Source organism: Corapipo altera, unplaced genomic scaffold (assembly GCF_003945725.1).
Source record: "Corapipo altera isolate COAL_440 unplaced genomic scaffold, ASM394572v1 0, whole genome shotgun sequence".
Classification (NCBI taxonomy): Eukaryota; Metazoa; Chordata; class Aves; order Passeriformes; family Pipridae; genus Corapipo; species Corapipo altera.
Window position 1 is genome coordinate 28,662,436 of NW_020884872.1, and position 20,791 is coordinate 28,683,226.

Sequence of the window (20,791 nt, forward strand, 5' to 3'; positions counted from 1 at the left end):
GACACTTTTGTTTGAAGAACTGCTCTCCCAGTAGGAAACCTGTTGTGGGTTAACCCTTGCTGGAAGCTCAACACCACGGAGCACTTGCTTACTCACCTACAGTGGGATGGGATACAGAATTGAAAGAGAGAAAGTAAGAAAACTCATAAATTAAGATAAAGGCAGTTTAACAGAAAAGCAAAAGCCATATATGCAAGTAAGGTCAAACAAGGAATTCATCCATTTCTTCTCATTGACAGGTAGGTGTTCAGCCATATCGAGGAAAGCTGAGCTGCATCATGTGCATCATGTACATCAAGTCAACAATGACTTGAGAAAACATGTGCCTTTGCTCTGAGAGTCCCCTGTTCCTCCTTCTTTCCCCAGTTTTATATGCTGAACACAATGCCATATGGTGTGTTACAGCCCTCTGGTCAGTTGGGATCAGCTGTCCCAGCTATGTCCCCTCCCAGCTCCTTGGGAGCCTGCTTGCTGTTAGGATAGGGTGAGGGAGAGACAAGACCTTGAAGCTATGTAAATGCTGCTTAAGAATAGTTCAAACATGCCTGTGTTAACAACACTGTTATGGTCACAAATCTGAGCTACTGTGAAGAAAGTCAACCCTAACCCAGACAAAACCAGTACAGACACAACAGAAGATCATGACATAATTCCTAATACTCTGAGAGGGGGTATCAAGATTTAAGTGTCTCAAATTGAGCAACTAAAAATTAAGGCATCTAGTCCCACAATCATCACTGGAAATACTGGCTTAGTTTGATCTCATTGAACATTATTGATGCAAAATTATGATTTAGAGATGGCAATACAATATTAACTTCATATTTTTACTTTACAATTTGCATATTCTTACTAATTTGTTCTACCACATAAACCCATGCACTTCACTGAATATTTTTGCAAAGCAACAACAGCAACTAACATTTCATTTTAACATGAAAGGAAGAACTAAGAAAAAACCCTTCCTTTCCAAGAAAACAGCAAGTAAGTATACAGACATATATGTGAATACGTATATGTATATAAAAATCACAGTGCATAACAACTACAAGTCAGAGGAGATATGAAACAGTAATCTGCTTTGCTATTCCCATGTAACCTACGCTGAAATAAATCATGATGTACTGAAAGTCATATGCGGGAATTAATAAATTCTATCACAGTAGCATGAAGGAAGATATCAAAGCTCTTCATTTATTTACTTACTGATTTGTTTATTTTTTAACACTGTCAGTATGTTTCTTACATGAGAGAAAAGTAATTTTTTTGAGGATAGTTGCTTTACAACTAGAAAGAATTAGGAAAAACTTTTTTTCCTTCATGTTTCATTTGACATCACCTAGGAATCATTTGCTAATTCTGGTGAAGTTAAAGGGTATTTCTGAGAATTTGTGAGAAAAGGATACTAATGGAGTACATAGTAAATGAGTGAAGATCAATAGTTTACTGGATATGTAATAATATGCTTTAGTTTCTGAGAAGACACCAAATAAATGTCTTTTGGGCTTAGCAGAAATTTTTTTTCTCTTTATGTCTGATTTAAAGTAATACTGGTTTGTCTGTTGTCTTCATGTAAACTTTTAATCTGCAACGCTAGCTTGCCTCCAGCAAATTATGTCTATAGGATGTTTTCCAAACTGAATAATTCTAGAGGGATTCTGAAATGTCTTTTTCCAAATAATACATGAAAAACCTGTTACTTGAGAAAGAATTGGAGACATAAAAGCATTACAAAACATTTTATGTAAAAAACCCTTTGAAAAAAAGGGGAAATTTTAAATAGTGATCTAAATAATTACTTCATTAATACAACTCATGCATATTACCAGGGTTGGAGTAAAAGGAAGATGCCTGAATAGCACTGTCAATTAACAGAAACTGTTTAAAAGATTATCCCTAAGGCCATACTTTCAAAACTTCACTAAACAGTATAACACAAAACAGTGTATTAATTATAACTGGTCAGAAATCTTTTTCATGAAGTAGTTTTTCATCATAAATGTTCAGCCCATCAAAAAATGAACTTGTCACAGGGATGATCCTGCTAAAAAAACCCAACAAACAAACCTAAACCAGAAAAATTAACACTCGAATCCATTTCTTCAGGTTCCATAATGGAATCCCCAGTGAGAGAAAACTGCTTTTTGGCCAAGAGAGCTCTCAGGGTACTGAACACCTAGAATCAAATCCCTTGGTTTTTGTGTCTCACATTGATAGCTTGGCCCAAAGACTACTGTAACCATGCTAAAGTTGATAACTTTTGTCAAAACTGTCTAATACTGTTGTAACTGCAAAAAGATCTTGACCCTAGGAATGTTGTGGGGTGTGTGCTCTGGCCACAAAATAGGGAGTGATCACTATAACTTGTACAAGATGGAACAGCTGCAGGACATAACTGAGAGATCCCTGGCCAGTGTGGGGAAACCCTCAACTTGCAACTTGAGAAACTCGGTTTCAGATTCCTTCTCCAAATCAGGGAAAATGGGATGTGCCCATAGCTGAGCCACTAATATTTCAAAAAAGCAGAGACTAACTTAGTTTCCCTGACTTAGTACTCCATGGAAAAAATGCTGCAGATTCCTTCATGCTTTTTCTTGCCCAAATCTGCTAAAAACAACTGTAGTTACTATACTAGAATAAAGTTTCCTTTATGTCATGGAGCCCATTTTAAATAACCACAATGACACCACAATGAAAACTCCTTAGTTTTTCCTCGAGCACTTCCCAATTGCCTTTTAATCTAATGAACAGAAAGCTGGAAAGATAATCCCGACTTCTCTCTATTTTTTAAACTTTATTTGTTGGAATTTATTTGTCTATCTTCTCTCTAAGCCACTACATTTTTTCTGCTCTGACGCCTCTTTTCAATAGTCAGAGATTTGGCTTAGACTAGTAGACAAAGCACAGGTTATTTGCACAGATATGTAACAAACAGTGATTCCCATACTGAATGCTGAATAAAACAAATTTTATTAAGCAGAATCTTACTTTTTGTTATATATACAATACTTTTGTATTATATATACAATATTTTTGTGTTATTCTTTTTGTACAATACTTTTTGTATTACATATAACCATCCTCACCTCAGCTTCATTTGACTGCTCACCCATCTAGAGTAGAGTTTGACTGAAAACCCATGGGTGCTCAGGGGTTTGCCTGTATGAAACTGTCTGTGTGAAAGCTTAATTAAATAAATATGCATCTTTCAATAAAATGAAGTAGTGTTGGAGCATTGCAACAGAATAGAGGCTTTGTTTTGCAGTGCTAAAAATGCTGAGTGGTGAATTTACAGACGAACTCTTCCTGGGACAAGACCTTCTTCTTTACTGTTTTCTTCCTGGCTGATATTACTCAGTTCTTGATGTGAGTACTAGATTTCACCATAATCGATATGGTAAGCCCTTCTCCCTTATACTAAAAGAACAATACTATAAAAATATATGTATGAATTAATAATTATTACCATTCTTAAAATCCTAGAAAGATAATTTAATAATAGCAGTGGAAAAAAACTCCACTAATGTTTCATTAAGCATGGGTTTACTATATAACTGCAATTTGAGAGGGGGCTATTTTAGAGATGAAATCTCTATTTGGAGTTTGATTATAGAGCTCACTATTTTTAATCCTACTTTTTCATGCTTTGACAATTGGAAAAGAGCAACACCCCCTTCTCCTCTTCCCTCCCCCCCTCCCCCCACTTCCAATGTCAAACATATCAAAGATTAATTTTATTTGGTTATTTTTATCTTCCAAATTCAGTTTTCTTATATACTACTTCCCTGAACCTATTTTGAAAATGCTATACATATTGAGAGTATTGATGGAATAGTATGTAATTATATACATCCATCAACACCATTTCTTCTCCTTTTTCTCTTAGCATAGAGATTTAATCCCGTAAAAAATGTAAGCCATGAATCTTTGAAGGCAAAACGTTCAATATATTTTTATAAGTGTTTCAAAGAGTACTAAATCACTAAATTTCACTTCCTTATATGGATTAACTTTAAATATAATTACCTCCCACTATTTTTAACTAAGTACTTAACATTAATGCAAAACTACAGCTAGTGAATTCAGCAACTGAACACTGGCTTAATTTTCACATGGTGAAAATAAAATGTGCTATCATTAAAATATCAACAAATTAATCCCATGCAGTAGTATAAACCACATAGTAACAGTAATTACTTAACAGAAATTTAAAGGGCAGTAATTAAAAGGAACAAACAAAATCTTGATCAGACTCATCATTTACTCACCTGTGGTTTGTTGTTTGTGAAGTAATGTTTGCAGACACAATGCAATTTATTATTTTCAAACTAATGAAATTTTCAATTTTCAGTGTTATCAAAGAACTATTCTCTGTTTTTATAGTTGAAGAATCTTTCTTGTATGCAAGAAGAGTTAAAGCCATTTCAAAAATGCCACATCCAATGTGTAACTGAATAGTAGGATTTTATTAGTTTGCAACAGAAAAGAAAAATTTTGATAGAGTAACTTTAGAGACCTCATTTGCTTTTAAGGAGTGAAAAAGCATATAAATAGTACATTGAAAGTAGATGCTATCATGAAACAGGCTGATTTTACGTTGAAAAGGTGGTGTGTATGTCAGGAAATTTGCACACACATTAGAGAGAATCAGGAGAGAACTGGGCATAGTAAAGGGGACAATACCAATCTGAAGAACTGCAAAATGTAAATGTACCTTGTTTGACTCACTATCAAAAGGTCTAAATGTATTTTGAGGGCATACTTCCATTCTGCATGACACCATAACACTGTCCCTCTCAGTATAAAATTTGTGATACATGAAGAGTCATAAATTAACATTATTTTCCTTATCCGTGACTTGTAAAAATGCTCTATGAAACTTCTAAACAACTGATCAAATTTTTGAGGTAAACTGTGCTGTTCCACCTCCCACTCCAAGCTTTGAAATCTCTTTTTTAAAAAAAGCAGAATTTCTTAAAATATGTGACAATAAGCATGAAAATAGCTCAAAAACCTGTAAGGTCATGGTAAGGAAATGTACTGCATAGTCAGTGGTAAGGGCAGCAGGTCATGATGAGTGATTGTGATTCATGGGTAATGCTGAGACTTGGCAATGGTATTTAGGAAACAGGGAAGCCTTGGCCCAAACCCAAGGGTTTTGCTAATGATTGTTTTATCAATGCTGTAGTGGATGCAGCCATCAATTCCTTGCTCCACAAGCTTTACACAGAAAAAGGGTGAGTGCAGTCTAAAGAGAAAACTGTTGCTGTAATCTCCTTGAACTGGTACCCAGACAGCATCCTACCTTCCTGCTAAGAGAAAGACAAGTTTTCAAGAAACAAAAAAAAGCTCTCCACAATGATTCCCTTTGTATGGAATGAATATTCAAGGAGATTGCATACTGGGCAATTAGTTTTTTAACCATTTTATTTGTAAATTGTCCCCAGGTGGTTCATATTCATAAGCCACAAAAATACATTGTTACATTTTACACTGTCATATGCTATCAAAGTGCTGGTAAGTGTGATATTTAACCTTTCCCTTGCACTGTTATGTCTGTGATGGCAACATGTAAGGCACAGGATTCATTAGAAAGTTTGAGCACTCTGTCTGATTTTGCAAGAGGAGCATTTTTGTGGGTAATTTTTGAAAGGAAATGAAAGAGAAACAGCTACATCCCAAGCCCATAAATTCTACACTAGCCCAAAATAAAAAGAGTTTCTTTATCTAAAGGAATTCCTGTTACAAACTATTATTACAGAATGTGATAAAATCATCTAAACAAGGAAAGATCCTGCACTATCCAAACACTTACTGCCATGTAATTTCTACAGCTCTGACTACAAAGGACAAAAGGTACTGCAAAGTAATCACAACACTTTGATAAAGAATGTGAATTGAAGAGGAGCTTAAATAGGCAAGAGTCTATCCTTCCATGATCCTTTTGTTACCAATTGGTCCATTCAAAAGGACAAACGTGGTTATATTTTTGACAGTTTTCTGTAAGTTCCAATCAGCAGAAGTTACTGTGCCACAGTCTCTGGAGCAGACTCCAGACTAATCTAATCTCTTCTGCTCTAAGCAAAGTCTCAGTTCATATACAAGTGTAGTATTGGAACTAAGGATCAGGTACCTTAGTGAAGATTTTGTCACTAAATTCAATTAGATGAGAAAATAAAGGAAATTCAGAAATAAGACACGGGCTTTTCCTGCTTCATCTCCTACAGTTCAGTAGTTTTAAGTCAGTGGAGGAAGTTTACTTCCATTCAATGATTTTCAGTTCAGCACCCCACAATAACAATATATAAACCAGGATGTTTTGCCATTACATTTCCATGCCACTAGCAACCAATTTTCCATATTTCAGTGGCAAAACTTAACTTTTCTCACTCTATGTCAATGGTTCTGTATTCCAGATACAGAAGACTGAGACATTCGGAGACTACCAGAGCAAACATTTAAGTATAGCCTCACATGCTAGGAGGACAAGCATCGTATTTTCAGCAACAAGTGTCCCATGACTTACAGAGCTGAGACAGAGCACATTGCTCCTCCACAACACAGTCTCGTAGTATGAAACTTAAAGAGAGAAGGGAAAATCTAGAAAGGGAAATTAGAAGATATGAACTACAAATGAAATACAGATGTGCTGTTGTAAAGTTTTGGATCTGGAACCTCTCTGTGTCTCAGGGGGGACCTTTAAAAATGCTGAGTATTGTAATAGGGTATGGTATGACCGGATTTTTGTAAAGTTATTGCTACTTCCCACGCAGGCAATTTCCTTAGTTACAAGAATACCTAGTACTGTTATGGCACATTCATTTCTTTCTTCTTACAGTACATGAAGAGTATATTTGGTAAAGTTCTCTAGATTCCTGACACTTATGCTCCAGGTACTTCAGAAGATTTGTGGTCTTTGATGCTTTAAAAGAGGCAAGATGGAGAGACTTTCAAGTTTGTCTTCTGCTTAACTGTTTCTCTCATAATCTTTTCTTCCTTTTTTAGTAATTTGATAAAGGAAGTGTCCTTATGGTTAATCTATTTTAACAATCTCAATGAGTATTTTCTAAGTCTCCTGAGAAAAACAAGCCTAAGTAGATATAGTTCATGCATAGATGAACAAGTTTATGTCCATCTGTATCTGTTCCATGAAAGCTTTTCCACTCATAAGGCAGTTTCCGGTAGAACTAATTGAAGCATAGATAACTCACTGGTATCAATGTTTTTGATTTATTCATTTGACAATACTTCAAAATGTTACAAGAGACTCCTGTGCTGGATATCTCCATACATTATTGTATCTTATATAAATAATGTAACTTAATTTACATGGTAAAAAATGATGAAGAACAATTTTATATGTGCAATTATGTTTGTAAGGAATGATTTTCTTTAATTTATTTAAAACTCTGAGCATTTAGTTTATTTAAAAATATTCCTTATGAGCACATCAGTACCTTGAATTTACTTTTCCCTTATTTTTCATATTGTGTCACTTGTTCAGGCTCTCCATTATCCCTTTCCCATAATATCTTAAAGAGCATCTAGCCAACAGCTAATTCAAGATAGGATGATGGCAACTAGATCCTGCATGTCATAGAATCATAGAATCATAGAATCATGGAATCAAACAGGTTGGAAAAGACCTCTGAGATCATCAAGTCCAACCCTTGGACCCAATACCGCTGTGGTTACTAGGTCATGGCACTATGTGCCAAATCCAGTCTCATCTTAAAAACCTCCAAAGACAGTGAATCCACCACCTCCCTGGGCAGCCCATTCCAATGTCTCCATAAAAAAATTCTCCCTAATATCCAACCTAAACTGCCCATGGCAGAGTTTAAGACCACACCCCCTTGTCCTACTGCTGACTGCCTGGTAGAAGAGACCGACACCCACCTGACTACAGCCACCTTTCAGGTCGTTGTAGAGAGCGATGAGGTCTCCCCTGAGACCCCTTTTCTCCAGGCTAAACAACCCCAGCTCCCTGAGCCTCTCCTCACAGGATTTGTGTTTGAGTCCCTTCACCAGTCTCATTGCCCTTCTCTGGACCTGCTCCAGCACCTCGTCATCCTTCCTGAGTTCAGGGGCCAGAACTGGACACAGCACTCGAGGTGTGGCCTCACCAGTGCTGAGTACAGGGGAAGAATCACTTCCCTGGACCTGTTGGCCACGCTGTTTCTGATCCAGGCCAGGATACCATTGGCCTTTTGGCCACCTGGGCACACTACTGGCTCATGTTCAGCTTCCTGTCAATCCAAACTCCCAGATCCCTCTCTGTCTGGCTGCTCTCCAGCCACTCTGTCCCCAGCCTGTAGTGCTGCATGGGGTTGTTGTGGCCAAAGTGCAGGACCCGGCACTTGGCCTTGTTGAACCTCATCCCATTGGAACCAGCCCAACTCTCCAGCTTGTCCAGGTCCTTCTGAAGAGCCCTCCTGCCTTCCAGCAGATCAACACTTCCGTTAACTTGGTGTCAGCTGCAAATTTGCTAATGGTGGACTCAAGCCCCTCATCCAGATCATCAATAAAAATATCATACAGAACCAGGCCCAGTTGATCTCTGGGGGACACCACTAGTGACAGGCCACCAACTGTTTGCAGCACTGTTCACCATCACTCTCTGGGCCCAGCCCTCCAGTCAGTTCCTAACTCAGCACAGAGTGCCCGTGTCCAAGCCTTGGGCAGCCAGCTTTTTCGGGAGTATGCTATGGGAGATGGTGTCAAAGGCTTTGCTGAAGTCCAGATAGACCACATCCACAGCCTTCCCCTCATCCATCAGGTGGGTCACCTGATCATAAAAGGAGATCAGGTTGGTCAGACAAGACCTGCCCTTCCTAAACCCATGTTGGCTGGGTCTGATTCCCTGTCCATCCTGTAGGTGTCATGTGATTGCACTTAAGATGTTCTGCTCCATAACCTTGCCAGGCACTGAGGTCAGGCTGACAGGTCTGTAGTTTCCCAGGTCCTCCTTCCAGCCCTTTTTGTGGATGGGTGTGACATTCACCAACTTCCAACCATCTGGGACCTCCCCACTGAGCCAGGAGTGTTGGTAAATGATGGAGAGTGGCTTGGTAAGCTCTTCTGCCAGCTCCCTCATCACCCTAAGATGGATCCCATCTGGTCCCACAGACTTGTGAGGATTCAAGTGGCTCAGCAGGTTGCAAACTTTTTCCTCCTGGATTACGGGGGGGGCTATTTGGCTTCCGGTCTCTGTCTACCAGTTCCGAAATCCAGTTGTCCTGAGGACAACCTTACTGTTGAAAACAGTATGTTTTCATGTCCTCCTCAAATTGCTTGAGATCGCTTTTAACTTGTATTACTTCCACTCAAATTGCTGCCTTTGTTGTCTTAACAGTCTAACATGGTCTCATCAGATGAAACCACTAATTTAAATAAGTTCATGGTATAATAACTAAGAGAAAAGTGTGCAAGAAGTGTTCTGAGCCACTAGAGAGACCATTGTTGGTAAAACTCACATAAAGAAATAGATATCACAGTCAACCATTTCTGTTGCTCATTTCTCATTTTCAGTGGTTGCCTTTATTTAAGACTAGAGATCTACAGGGCTCAGCTGCCATGCAGCTTAATCTGGTCGTGAAGATACATGTTCCTGAATGTGCATATACTATTTTAAATTTGTGAAAATGCATACACAAAAATGTAGAGTAATCATTCTTTTCTTCTGGTCTCACATGACCATTGAGGATATTGTTTCCAACTTTTCACCGAATATGCACTTTGTCATATATAAAAATATTTCTGACTCTTTTTTCCTTTTAGTCCTGTTACTCTGCAAAGGCTCCTTTGCCTGCACAGAACAGTGCAACCTGTGTACCCTTCTGCCTCTGGCCAGCTGTAACCTTAACTTCCCATAAACACAGGTCTTTGGCTCTGTACCATTCTTCAGGACACTGATCCACCCACTGGCATTGTCTTACGGGGGAGGCACTGTGCATTAGGAAAGAGGCTGACTCAAATTGCTTCTTCAGGAGCAAATTGGGAGCACTAGATTGAGAACCTGTCTTAATTTTCTCCCAGAAGCAGTCAGGCATAGCCCCTTTATTCAGCCAGAAACAGAGAGGGTTATTTCAGACTTAACAGCAACATATGTTAATGAATTGTGTTTATAGAGGTGCAAATTCCACAACAAGGGGAAAAAAAAAGAAAAAAAAGGCCTTTGAATATTTTAAAGCTTTTATCTTAGTAGCCACACTTTTACCTACAAAATCTCCTCTGTAACTGACTTTTATGTGGGCCTGCTAATGTGTTCTGAACTCTCATCTCTTAACTATGGTGTAGAAGCTATTTAACAGATAGCATTTTCAACACTTTTGTCAGTACAAACAAAGCATTATGTTATTTAGCAAATAAAAAAAACCCTAGCAAACCCACAATCAGACACTGAACAATCTCAGTGCTCCTGAGCACCATTTCCTCATTCACTCATTCAAATTTCTTTCTTTTCCTTTGGGTTTCGGTTGCTCCTAGGGCAGCTGGCAGGACTCACTATGCAGCATATCGTGGAGACACTCCTTGCTTGTGCCAGCAGAAACAGTGGGAAATGCTCCATCCTGAGTTCATTTTGGTCCTTTCTTATAGGAATAAGCAGGAGGAAAGGGCTTTTTTAGGAAGAAATTCTTTACTGTGGGGGTGGTGAGACACTGGAACAGATTGCCCAGGGAAGTTGTGGATGCCTCAACCCTGGCAGTGTTCAAGACCAGGTTGAATAAGGCCTTGAGCAACCTGGTCTAGTGAGAAGTGTCCCTGCCCATGGCTGTGGGGGTTTGGACTAGATGATCTTTAAGATCCATTCCAACCCTTAACATTCTATGATTCTATGATTTTTGGCCAGCTTTGCTTTTATGTCCATTCTCTGCTTATCCATAGCGACACAGGCTTCCAACGGCAGAGTGATGTTGACTGTCAACTGGTAGTGTGGGAGCCCTACAGGAACCACAGCAGCAGTTACACCTGAATGCATTTGCTTCAAGTGTGAGGCATCATTTCAAGGTGGGGAGTAGACTGTGAGATGGGAAGAGAGAAACGTTAAGATTGTTTCAAAGATAGAGGCAGAGCTGGCCTTAGCAAATGAAGTGACTTGAGCAATATGAACACAGAGTGTGCCCTGGAGAAAAAAACCCAAAACATCAGGTAGGGCTAGGGGTTAGGAGAAAGCCTCTGAGAGCCACCAGGTCATCGTAATAAAGTCCTGGGTGTGATGACATTGTTGTAAGGGGTGACAATCTTTCAGATACAGAGCAATGCAGAGGCCTGGTGCCCTGTGCAGGACTGCAGGGCACACAGCTTTACACATAATGCAGCCCTTCTCAAGGAGGTGTCATAAAGTGCCTCACAGCTGGTTTTACATGGCACATGTGCAACATATCATGCACTTTGCTTGTGGGAATTCCTCCACTGAGGACAGGTCAGAACAACCTACCTATCACAACCATAATCTACTATGCGCGTCACTGCCTGTGGAGACCAACATTCTCTCGTACAATTCGAGGAAACTGAAACCATCAGAAAGCTCTAGTGCAACACTAGTCCAGAGACAGCCTATCCATACAGGATAGGCTCAGAAGAGGAATCTGTAAAAGACACATACCATGCTCCTGAATTAGAGGATTTTGAATTACAGGTCAAACATGCTGGCAGAGGCCACGGTAGGCCAAATTCAGACACCAGTAAGGCAAAAGCAGAGGTGTTTGATGTAGCCCTCTGCTATCTTCGGAAGTAAGAAAGATGTATCTGATAAGGCAGTAACCCAAAGTCCTTTACTAGAGTCAGAAAAAAGGGTGAAAAGAACTTAACAAAGCAGTGTTGACATTAGGGAAAGACACCTCCATCTCTGTAAAGATGAGGGGGATTCCAAAAAAGTACATTTGGGTTATCCAAAGAAATACTGAGGATGAGTGCAGTTATTAGATGCTAAGAATACACAACATGTATTTAGGAGAGAGCCCTAATATTCCTGTGTTGTAAGAGATCAGGAGAGAATTCAGTAAATTCATCTCCACATATCATGTCACACATAAACTTGACAACCTATACACCCCGAGGACCAAAGTTTTGCACTACATAGGACAGAGACAATACTACTCATAGCCTTTGGTCCTATTGTCAAAGCACTCTGAAGACTGCTGGAGTGGAGCTCCTATGGAGTAGACTACAACACCCTCCATTACTACAAGTTGATATTACTTGTTTAGAATTATTTATGGGAAACACAAAGAGAGTAAAATGTTATTTTTCCTTCTCTTTAGGTAAAGATACACTCCCTGCTCATCAGATGAAGCCCCTTCAATATCACAGATGCAGGAGCTTATTTCTTGTCATGGACATCAGGTGCAATAACACGGCCACAACCTTACATAAAATGTGTGCTCAGCGATACACCAAACTGCTGTTTTAAATGGGTGGTATACCATTGGGGAAAACTGCATATAAAAAGACAATTTCAGCTGGAGCCTTTGGATATGCAAGAACAACAGACAGAGCCCACTGGTGTGAACACACATCAGGAATTCAGACAGAAGAAAATTTATGAAGGAAGGACACAGTTTCTAAATTTTCACTTATTTTAAGGAGTACCATGCTTCAAAGCTGCAGAGCTGTTCTGTAGTAAAGCTGCTCTGCTAAAATGCTAAACAAAATCTGTTTCTTTGAAGTCAGCAGGAGTCCTTGAAGATCATTTCAAATGCAGTGTGAGTCGTGCAAGGAATGATCTAGGGCCTTGATCACAACACATAGGGAGGGACTGAAATACTCTTCTTACATATAAATATAAGTAAGATGTGTAGGACATAAGGATTTTCATACAGCCCAGTTATTGAGGCTGAAGTGGACAAGTGGACAAGTTTTGATAGTAACAAAAAGTCCGGGAAAGGCTGAGTCCAGGGAGAAAGGTCTGATTCTTTAATTAGAGCAGAAGTGAATTAGAATTCCTTGGCTGAGGAAAAGACAGTTCTTGTGATGGGATTTGGAAATAGTCAAGAGTAATTATCAAGTGTTCGACTTCAACAAGGAACTGTAGAGGAAAAGGCAAAGTTTCTATTTTCAGTGTTCATTTAACATAACCCTTTATTCTGTTTGCAGCCCACATGATGACGCAACATCCCTCCATTTATATTCCTAGATTTTGAATCATAAATACATTAATTCACCTCTTAATTATTCATCTAGGAGTTTCTTTGTTGGGATCTCAGGAGTACTATATTAGGCATTTCTTTTGTAAAACACAGATTTAAAATGTAAGAGGAATGAAGATTTAGTCTCTTTTCTAAAACTACAGAGAATTTTAGTGAAAACCATATGAAAATAGACAAACCTTCAATTAAAAAAAAATGAGTTTCCAAAAACACAGACTGCTAGACTCATGTTCTCTCCGTGTCTCTTTTCAAATATGTATCTAGTCTTTTCAGATAAAAATGGAATAGGAGAAAGAAAAGTGTAACTTCAGAACATTGTAGAAATAAGTAAGATTTCAGTAAAATTCTGATAGGTATATAAAACAATGATTTTTCTTTTTATATCAGTAAGATTTTGTAAAAAAACCAAGAGATTTGTTAGCTTTGGAGTTTCTTTCTCACATTTCACAATATGATCAAGAGACCCTATGAAATTTTTTGAGGATAAATTTTGTCATAAAGAGAGTGCCTAAATAGATCTTATCACCTTGTAGAAAAATGACATTAAAAACAGTGTAATAGGCATTAAGAACTGTGTACCATTTTATAACGCAGTATGGTAGTATATGGTTTAGATTTGTCAGGAAACACATTTTATAGCTCTTTATTTAATGAAACCCTCACTGTTATCAGTTTTATTATATTCAACAGGGTTCCCAGTACAAGAAGTACATAGACCTGTTGGAGTGCATCCAGAGGAGGGCCATGAAAATGATCAGAAGGATGGAGCACCTCTCCTATGAAGACAGGCTCAGAGAGCTGAAGTTATTCAGCCTGTTGAAGAGAAGGCTCTGGGGAGATGTTATTGTGGCCTTCTGGAAATTACAGGGGACCTCCAAGATGAATGGAGAGAGAGGGTTTTTTTATCAGGGCCTACAGATATAAAGGGGGATAATATTTTTAAACTGAAAGAGGTCAGTTTTAGATCAGATATTAGGATGAAATTCTTTGCTGTGAGGGTGCTGAGCCTCTGGAACAGGTTACCTAGAGAAGCTGTAGGTGCTCCATCTCTGGAATTGTTCAAGGCTGGGTTGGATGGGGCTTTGAGCAAACTGATCTAATTGAACCTGTCCCTGTCTGTGGCTGTGAGGTTGGAACTAGATCATCTTTAAGGTTCCTACAAACCCCAATTACTCTGTGAATCATTCTATAATAATGGCAAAAACAACTGTTCACCCTCTTCCCAGCTCCAAGAGTCCAAGTGGCTTTACACAGAACTGAAGCTGAAGCAAAAAGAAGTCCCAAAGAAATTTGGAGGGTCAGGGTAGAAAGACAAAAATTAATCAGACTACAGGTTTGACTATTAATTTTTTCCCTTGACAAACAGTGTCCAGTGATTCACCCAGTCGTATTTTCTGAATGAAAGGAAAATCTGCCATCACAATCTACTGGGATAAACAACATAGGTACCTCAATGCTCTATTTCCCTAAGTATCTAAGTGATAATTTTATCCAAGCTACTTCTGAACATTAGTAAAAAAGTTTGGTAAATCTGGATGTGATTAAGAGTGTACTTCTTTTTTAAAATAAACACATTGAAAAGTCTGAAACTCCCTTTCAAAGATCAAGGAATCTCCAATTGCGAAACAAAAAAGTGAAAAAGAATCTCACTTGGATCATCAGTAGTCCTTCTGCTTGTCTACAAGGATACATATACCGGAACATCTTGCAGGTTTACCACCTGGGTATGTTTACATGCAGTTTTATCATGCCATTGCAGAAGTGTCATTTTATGGAAAACTATGTGATATGCATTAAAGTTCTTGCTAAGCATTAGATAGCATAAGAATGGATCAAAATGACAAGATCGAGCATCCCTTAAGTGACATCACAGAGTGACTATATTTATATAGTGTACTTTCCTTTCCTGAAGGCTAGGGTATTTTGCCTATGTTTTGTGACAGAGAAAGCACCTCCATTAGAAAGAAAATTACAGACCAGGCTGAAAGTTGTACTTTGTATCTATTATCCAAGCAGACCTAGGTGACCAACTTGTGGTTTTATCCCTAATGAAACACAAAGAAATTTTTAAGGCTCAGTATGTATTCTATTTCAAACTGGAAATCAGTCTTCTTCAGGAATGCTGTAGTTATTCATTGCTATGTCATCCACATGTGCGATCAGCCTGTGTGTATGTAAACCTTGAAACATCTACCTATGCAGATTGTATCCACCTATACACAGATAGATCTACGACATTAATTTTTTTTCAGGTTACAATAATGATGCAAAAGCGTATCTGGCCTTCTACTGACAGTGGCTGAAAAAAAGAGAAGTGAATAAAGTGGAAATGCTGTGCTTACCAGCTCCCACTGTTCAGGCCACAGAGGGTCACTGAACTGCAGTTCATTTCCTATTCCACTCTCTGACTCTAACACTTTGAAGACTGCTGTAGGGATGTAATCATTCTTCTCGTGCTCGAGTGAAAACCACACAGAAAGATCAGTCATTTGCCTGCCCTGTTATTCACCCTCTTCCTCTTTTCATTTCTTTTCTGCTGTTTTAATATTTTTTTAAAGATTACTATTTCTTTGAAACAGTTTGAAATTTAGATTTATTAGTTAAAAAGATCTTATGACAGCAACTGATTGTTCTCTGAATTCTATATGTTATATACCACACAATGCTAAGCTCTTCCCATGGTATCTTTTTCATGATTTTTTTTTGAGGTTCAGTTCTCCAGAAATTCCCCAGAAATTCTGTTTTCTAAAAACTCAGGTTTGTTCTGAATAACCTATATTATCCATCACAGATTACAAGTTTCATCAATGAACAAAACTGAGATCCAAAGTTGTGATGGAACACGATTCAGGATGGAGAAAAGCATGCAGCAATTGGCAGGACTTTCATATGGACGTTGCTGTTACTGTGTGGTTTCATTGTATTCATGCTGCGCGGTGCACAACTGCACATGCCCAGGCCTACCATGAGATTGCCTGCTCCCTGCTTCCCCCACTCCTCCCCCTTTTGCCTGTGCCCTGTTCTGATTTGCTCCCCTGTTTGTCTGTCTGATAGCCCACCCTATGTTCTGCCCCTTTTTCCCTGGCGGGACGGTTAAGAATCGGGCGCACGCCTGAATAAACAAGTCTGCTTGCACCCTTTCTGGTGTCCTGTCCCCCTTTTTGACCACGACACAAAGTTACAAACATAAACACAGAATAAGGCGACAAAAATGTTGTGAAATCTTCATATGCATATTTTATAATTTTTTTTTGCAACGGGATGATTTGACACCTCAGCTAAGATGACTTTGGTATGGGTGATGGAACTATCAGTCTTGGAAAAATAATTTTTTCCCTTTCATTTTTCTGCATTTGCAGAGTAAGACGCTGGGATCACAAAACATCTAGGTAGTGGAGGCCAATTCAAGAGGGAAACTGTAAGACTGTGCAGACCCACTCTTACCATTGTAGTTTTTTTGGTACTCCTAATCCTGATACAAACAGATCAGCCCAAATGACTACATCTTCGTGGTAGGGTTATGGAGCAGGATGTGTTCATACTGCTGATGAATAAACCTTGCTGCATAAGGCTGAGCAAGCCTTGTGGCACATCATATGGTGAGACCCATTCTCAGTCTGTGAGACCATGACGTTACTGAGCTTCTGAGTGCAGAGTCTGACTCAGAGAATGCTCTTTGTTGCTATTACTACTATCATGGTCACTGCATTTCATCCTTTTGGATGTTGAGTTACAAGACTCAGTCTAAATCAGAGTACAGACACAATTTAAGCATACAAAATAGAGGACTCTTGGGTAAAAGGGAGGTGGGGTAGGACCTATAAGTGCATGGGGCCAGACTCTGTCTCAGCCTCTGATTGTGCCTGGGAAATGGGTTACTTGCTAGATATTGTGGCTAGACTCAAACCCGTGCTGGGAAAGACCCTATGACTCAGGAATTTAGGCAATTCTGTGATTACATTGTGGCTCAGATATCTGGATGCCTGATCTGTGAAAAGAAAAGGAAGATACAAAAAAATGAAGACAGAACAGAAAAATGCGATGTCTTCATGGCTGGAAAAAAAATCTTCAAGCATTAACAAAATGGTGTCCATTTCTACTTATTATAAATCCTTGTCCTTGTGTTACTTTAATTCACTTAACTGTATTAGGAAATTGTCTCCCAAACCCATGAAACACCTGAAATGTTCATTCCTGTAACACAGCAACAGGCTCTTAAAACATTTTTACTAGACTATTGTTCTGACAATTTTTACCATCCCTTGTCAAAATAAATCAAACCATGATAATCTCCATAAGCACTTTAAAAGGATTAAAATTATGGGGAATCATTTTATATACCAAATTACTTTGTATATTTCTATTCTCTTGAATGAGAGGGGGAAATGAATTGGAAATCAAAAGAGGGAATTGCTCTTTTGATATCAGCATTTTCTTTTCTATGTACGTAATTAAATAGATCTTGGAAGAGTGAGACAAAAAAGAGAGGAAAGAGAAAAGAAAGGAGAAAGGGACAATGGTAGGTGAGGATGAAAGGTATTCTATGGTCAGAATTAAAATATTTATGCATCTTCTTAAATCTGTGAAAGACACAGTCCATCAGGTTCTCACTTCAGGATTTCTGAAGGCTCCTGAAGACCACAGCAAAGTCTGGTGAACTGTCTGCGTTAGTTCAGTGCTACTGTTGCTAACACTCCAGATAAAAGTGCCAGTCTGGATGGTGAGAAGAAAGAGAGGAGGACAGGAGACCAGAGGAGTGCGTGGTTAAAGCTTTCCTACCACAGACTCTTTTTTTCTCTGCTTATGGACAAGTTCCCAAGGGAACTGGCACACAGGGTAGAGTCTACACAGCTACTCTGAAATGTTATTGGTCTCAGGTATAAAAACTTCTCTACCTGTGGAGGGTTATGCTGCTGAGCTATGTGCTAAGCAAATATCAAGGCCATTGGCAGATCTAGGCTCTTAGAATAACACCTTATGTCTTCAAGCATTATAATTTTATAATATCAAGAGGAATGACTAGGATGAAGAGGCAGAAAAAATATTCTATATAGGACGAGAGAAATCTCACAATTGCTACCACTAGTTCTAATGGTGAACTTCAGCTTCTCAGTCATCTGCTGAAAATAAAACACTGTGGAGAGGAATGAGTTCACGAGGTTCCTGAAGTGTGTGGAAAAGAACTGCCTGACACAGATGGCAAGGGAGACAAAAAGGGAAGGATCCACATTGGACCTGCTGTTGCAAACAGAGAATGACTGGTGGGAGATGTGATGGTCAGAGGATCTCTTGGGCACAGAGATCACAAAATAACAGAATTCTTGGAGAAGTAAGGAGGGGGGCCAGCAGAATTGCCACACTGGACTTTCAGAGGGGCAGACTTTGATGTCTTTAGGAGACAGGTTGAGAGAGTCCCTTGGCAGGCAGTCCTGAGAGGCAAAGGAGTCCACGGAGGCTGGGCATTCTTCAAGAAGGAAATCTTAATGGTGCAGGAGAAGGCTGACCCAATGTCCCAAAAGATCAGCTAGCAGGGAGGTAGACCAGCGTGACTGAACAGAGAACTTTGACTGGAACTCAGGAAACAAGACAAAAGTTTTTGGAAGAAGGGGTAGGAAACTCAGGAGGAGTGCAAGGATGTTTTGAGGTTATGTAGGGAGAAAATTAGAAGGTCCAAAGCCCAACTAGAACTCAATCTTACTATTGCCATAAAAGACAACAAAGACTGTTTTTAAACTTGGGATCAGGCCCAGCCAGCATGGGATTCTGAAAGACAGATCCTGCTTGACCAACTTAGTCACCTGCTATGGTAAGGTGACTCATTTAGGGGATGAGGGAAAGGCTGTGGGTGTTGCCTGCCTGGAGTTTAGTAAAACCTTTACATTGTCTCCCACAGTATTCTCCTGAAGAAATGGGCTGCTCATGGCTTGGACAGGTCCTCTGTTCCCTGTGCAAAAATCTGGCTGGATGGCCAGGCCCAGAAAGTGGTGGGGGATGGAGTTACATACTCCTGTCTTGGCTCACAGATCTCAAATGCCTGATCTGACCTGTGTTTCTCAGTTTGTATTTAAATGAATGCTGCTGAAGTCACTGTGTACCCAAATAAACAAAGAATAAAAATTCATTATGAATTTTAAAATTTGACCTTAGTATTGGCAATTCTCTAAGCTTCCTTCTCATTTCACTAAGTTGTATTTTCTGTTTGTACATGTATGAATAGCTCACTCACCACTGGAACATCCATATTTTTACTTCCAGATGTTCTGCCTGTCTTTGATCAGGCTCTTACATGTTACTGACTGGAGTTGCACCAGCCAGTCACTAGTGGTGTTTCCCAGGGCTCAGTACTGGGTCCAGTCCTGCTTAATCTATAGTATAGTATATCTCATAGTATAACCAATGAGATGTCATTTGCTCTTTTTTCTATCTGACAGGAGCCTATCTTTTAAAACAAAACATGGAAAATATGTGCAATCTGATATAATACAGCTTTTAATCTACCAGTGAATGAACAATGGTCAAGAAATTTCAATATATGCATTTTGCAGATGACAAAAGGGATTTTGAGGGACATATAAAATGTATCCACTCTGAATGATAAACTCCAGTAGGCATACTTAGCTAATTTTCCCTACCCATAAATAAAAAGTGCTCAAAAGTACCTAAACTAGGAGGAAAAATTAGCTATGAAAAAGTTAAAGATGAAGATCCAGGGGAAATCTGAAGTCTGTCCAAAGCACTTGAAGATAGGAGAGTGAGATCTCCTCTGGTGAGATCTCCTCTGTACTTTGCACAGGAGATATCAAGTAACAAAAGCTAATGTGATAGGAGGTAGATGATACAGTGCATTTCCTAGGGACTCCAAAAAAGGTTAATTTATATTGTTTTGATAGAAGGAAGCTCCCACTCATGGAAAATGGTACTGCAAAATTAAACTCTTCTAGTGAAATGTTCTGTCATATAGACTGCGACTAGGATTGGAGTATGGCAGGGCCAAATTCCAGTTGGGGTAATAATTGATATTTGCTTTAAGTTGGATTAGGAAGACACTATCCATAGGACAAACCACACACACACAAACATACGCTCTCAAAAATTACCTCAGGATTCCAGGAAGCAGATTTTCCCTTTCATGCATCAGTTTTTATCAGTTTATCTGGTTACCTGATAGCAGCAAGGGAAAAGGTGAATTGGGTGGTTAGGCACTGGCACCCATCTGTTTCACGATCTGTCTGATCCATTTCTATACTAAACATTTTCAAGCATCTTTTCCTAGTGTTTCTGGGAAATATTAACATTTTCTTCCTTCTCTTGTAAAATTTTTGAAGCACTGAACTTAAGAATTTTCCTCATAGCAGGTTAAATTCTGTTAAAGAGTTGTTTTCTTCAGAATCGTTGAATTCACTTTTTACTGTGGTCATACCCTTTTATGCTGGCTGACCAGACTGCTCTGGTGTTTGTATTCAACAAAGTGGATAACTACAAAACCTGAACATTTTAAATGGATGGAAAAAGATATTCACTGAGCGAATTTTGCTCCTGTGGGAGAGACTAGTACAATGGAACTAGATTCAACTAGCAGACTAACAGGGGGAAAAAAAAAAAAAAGCAGAGACAAAGGAACAATAAAAAGTGAATACATG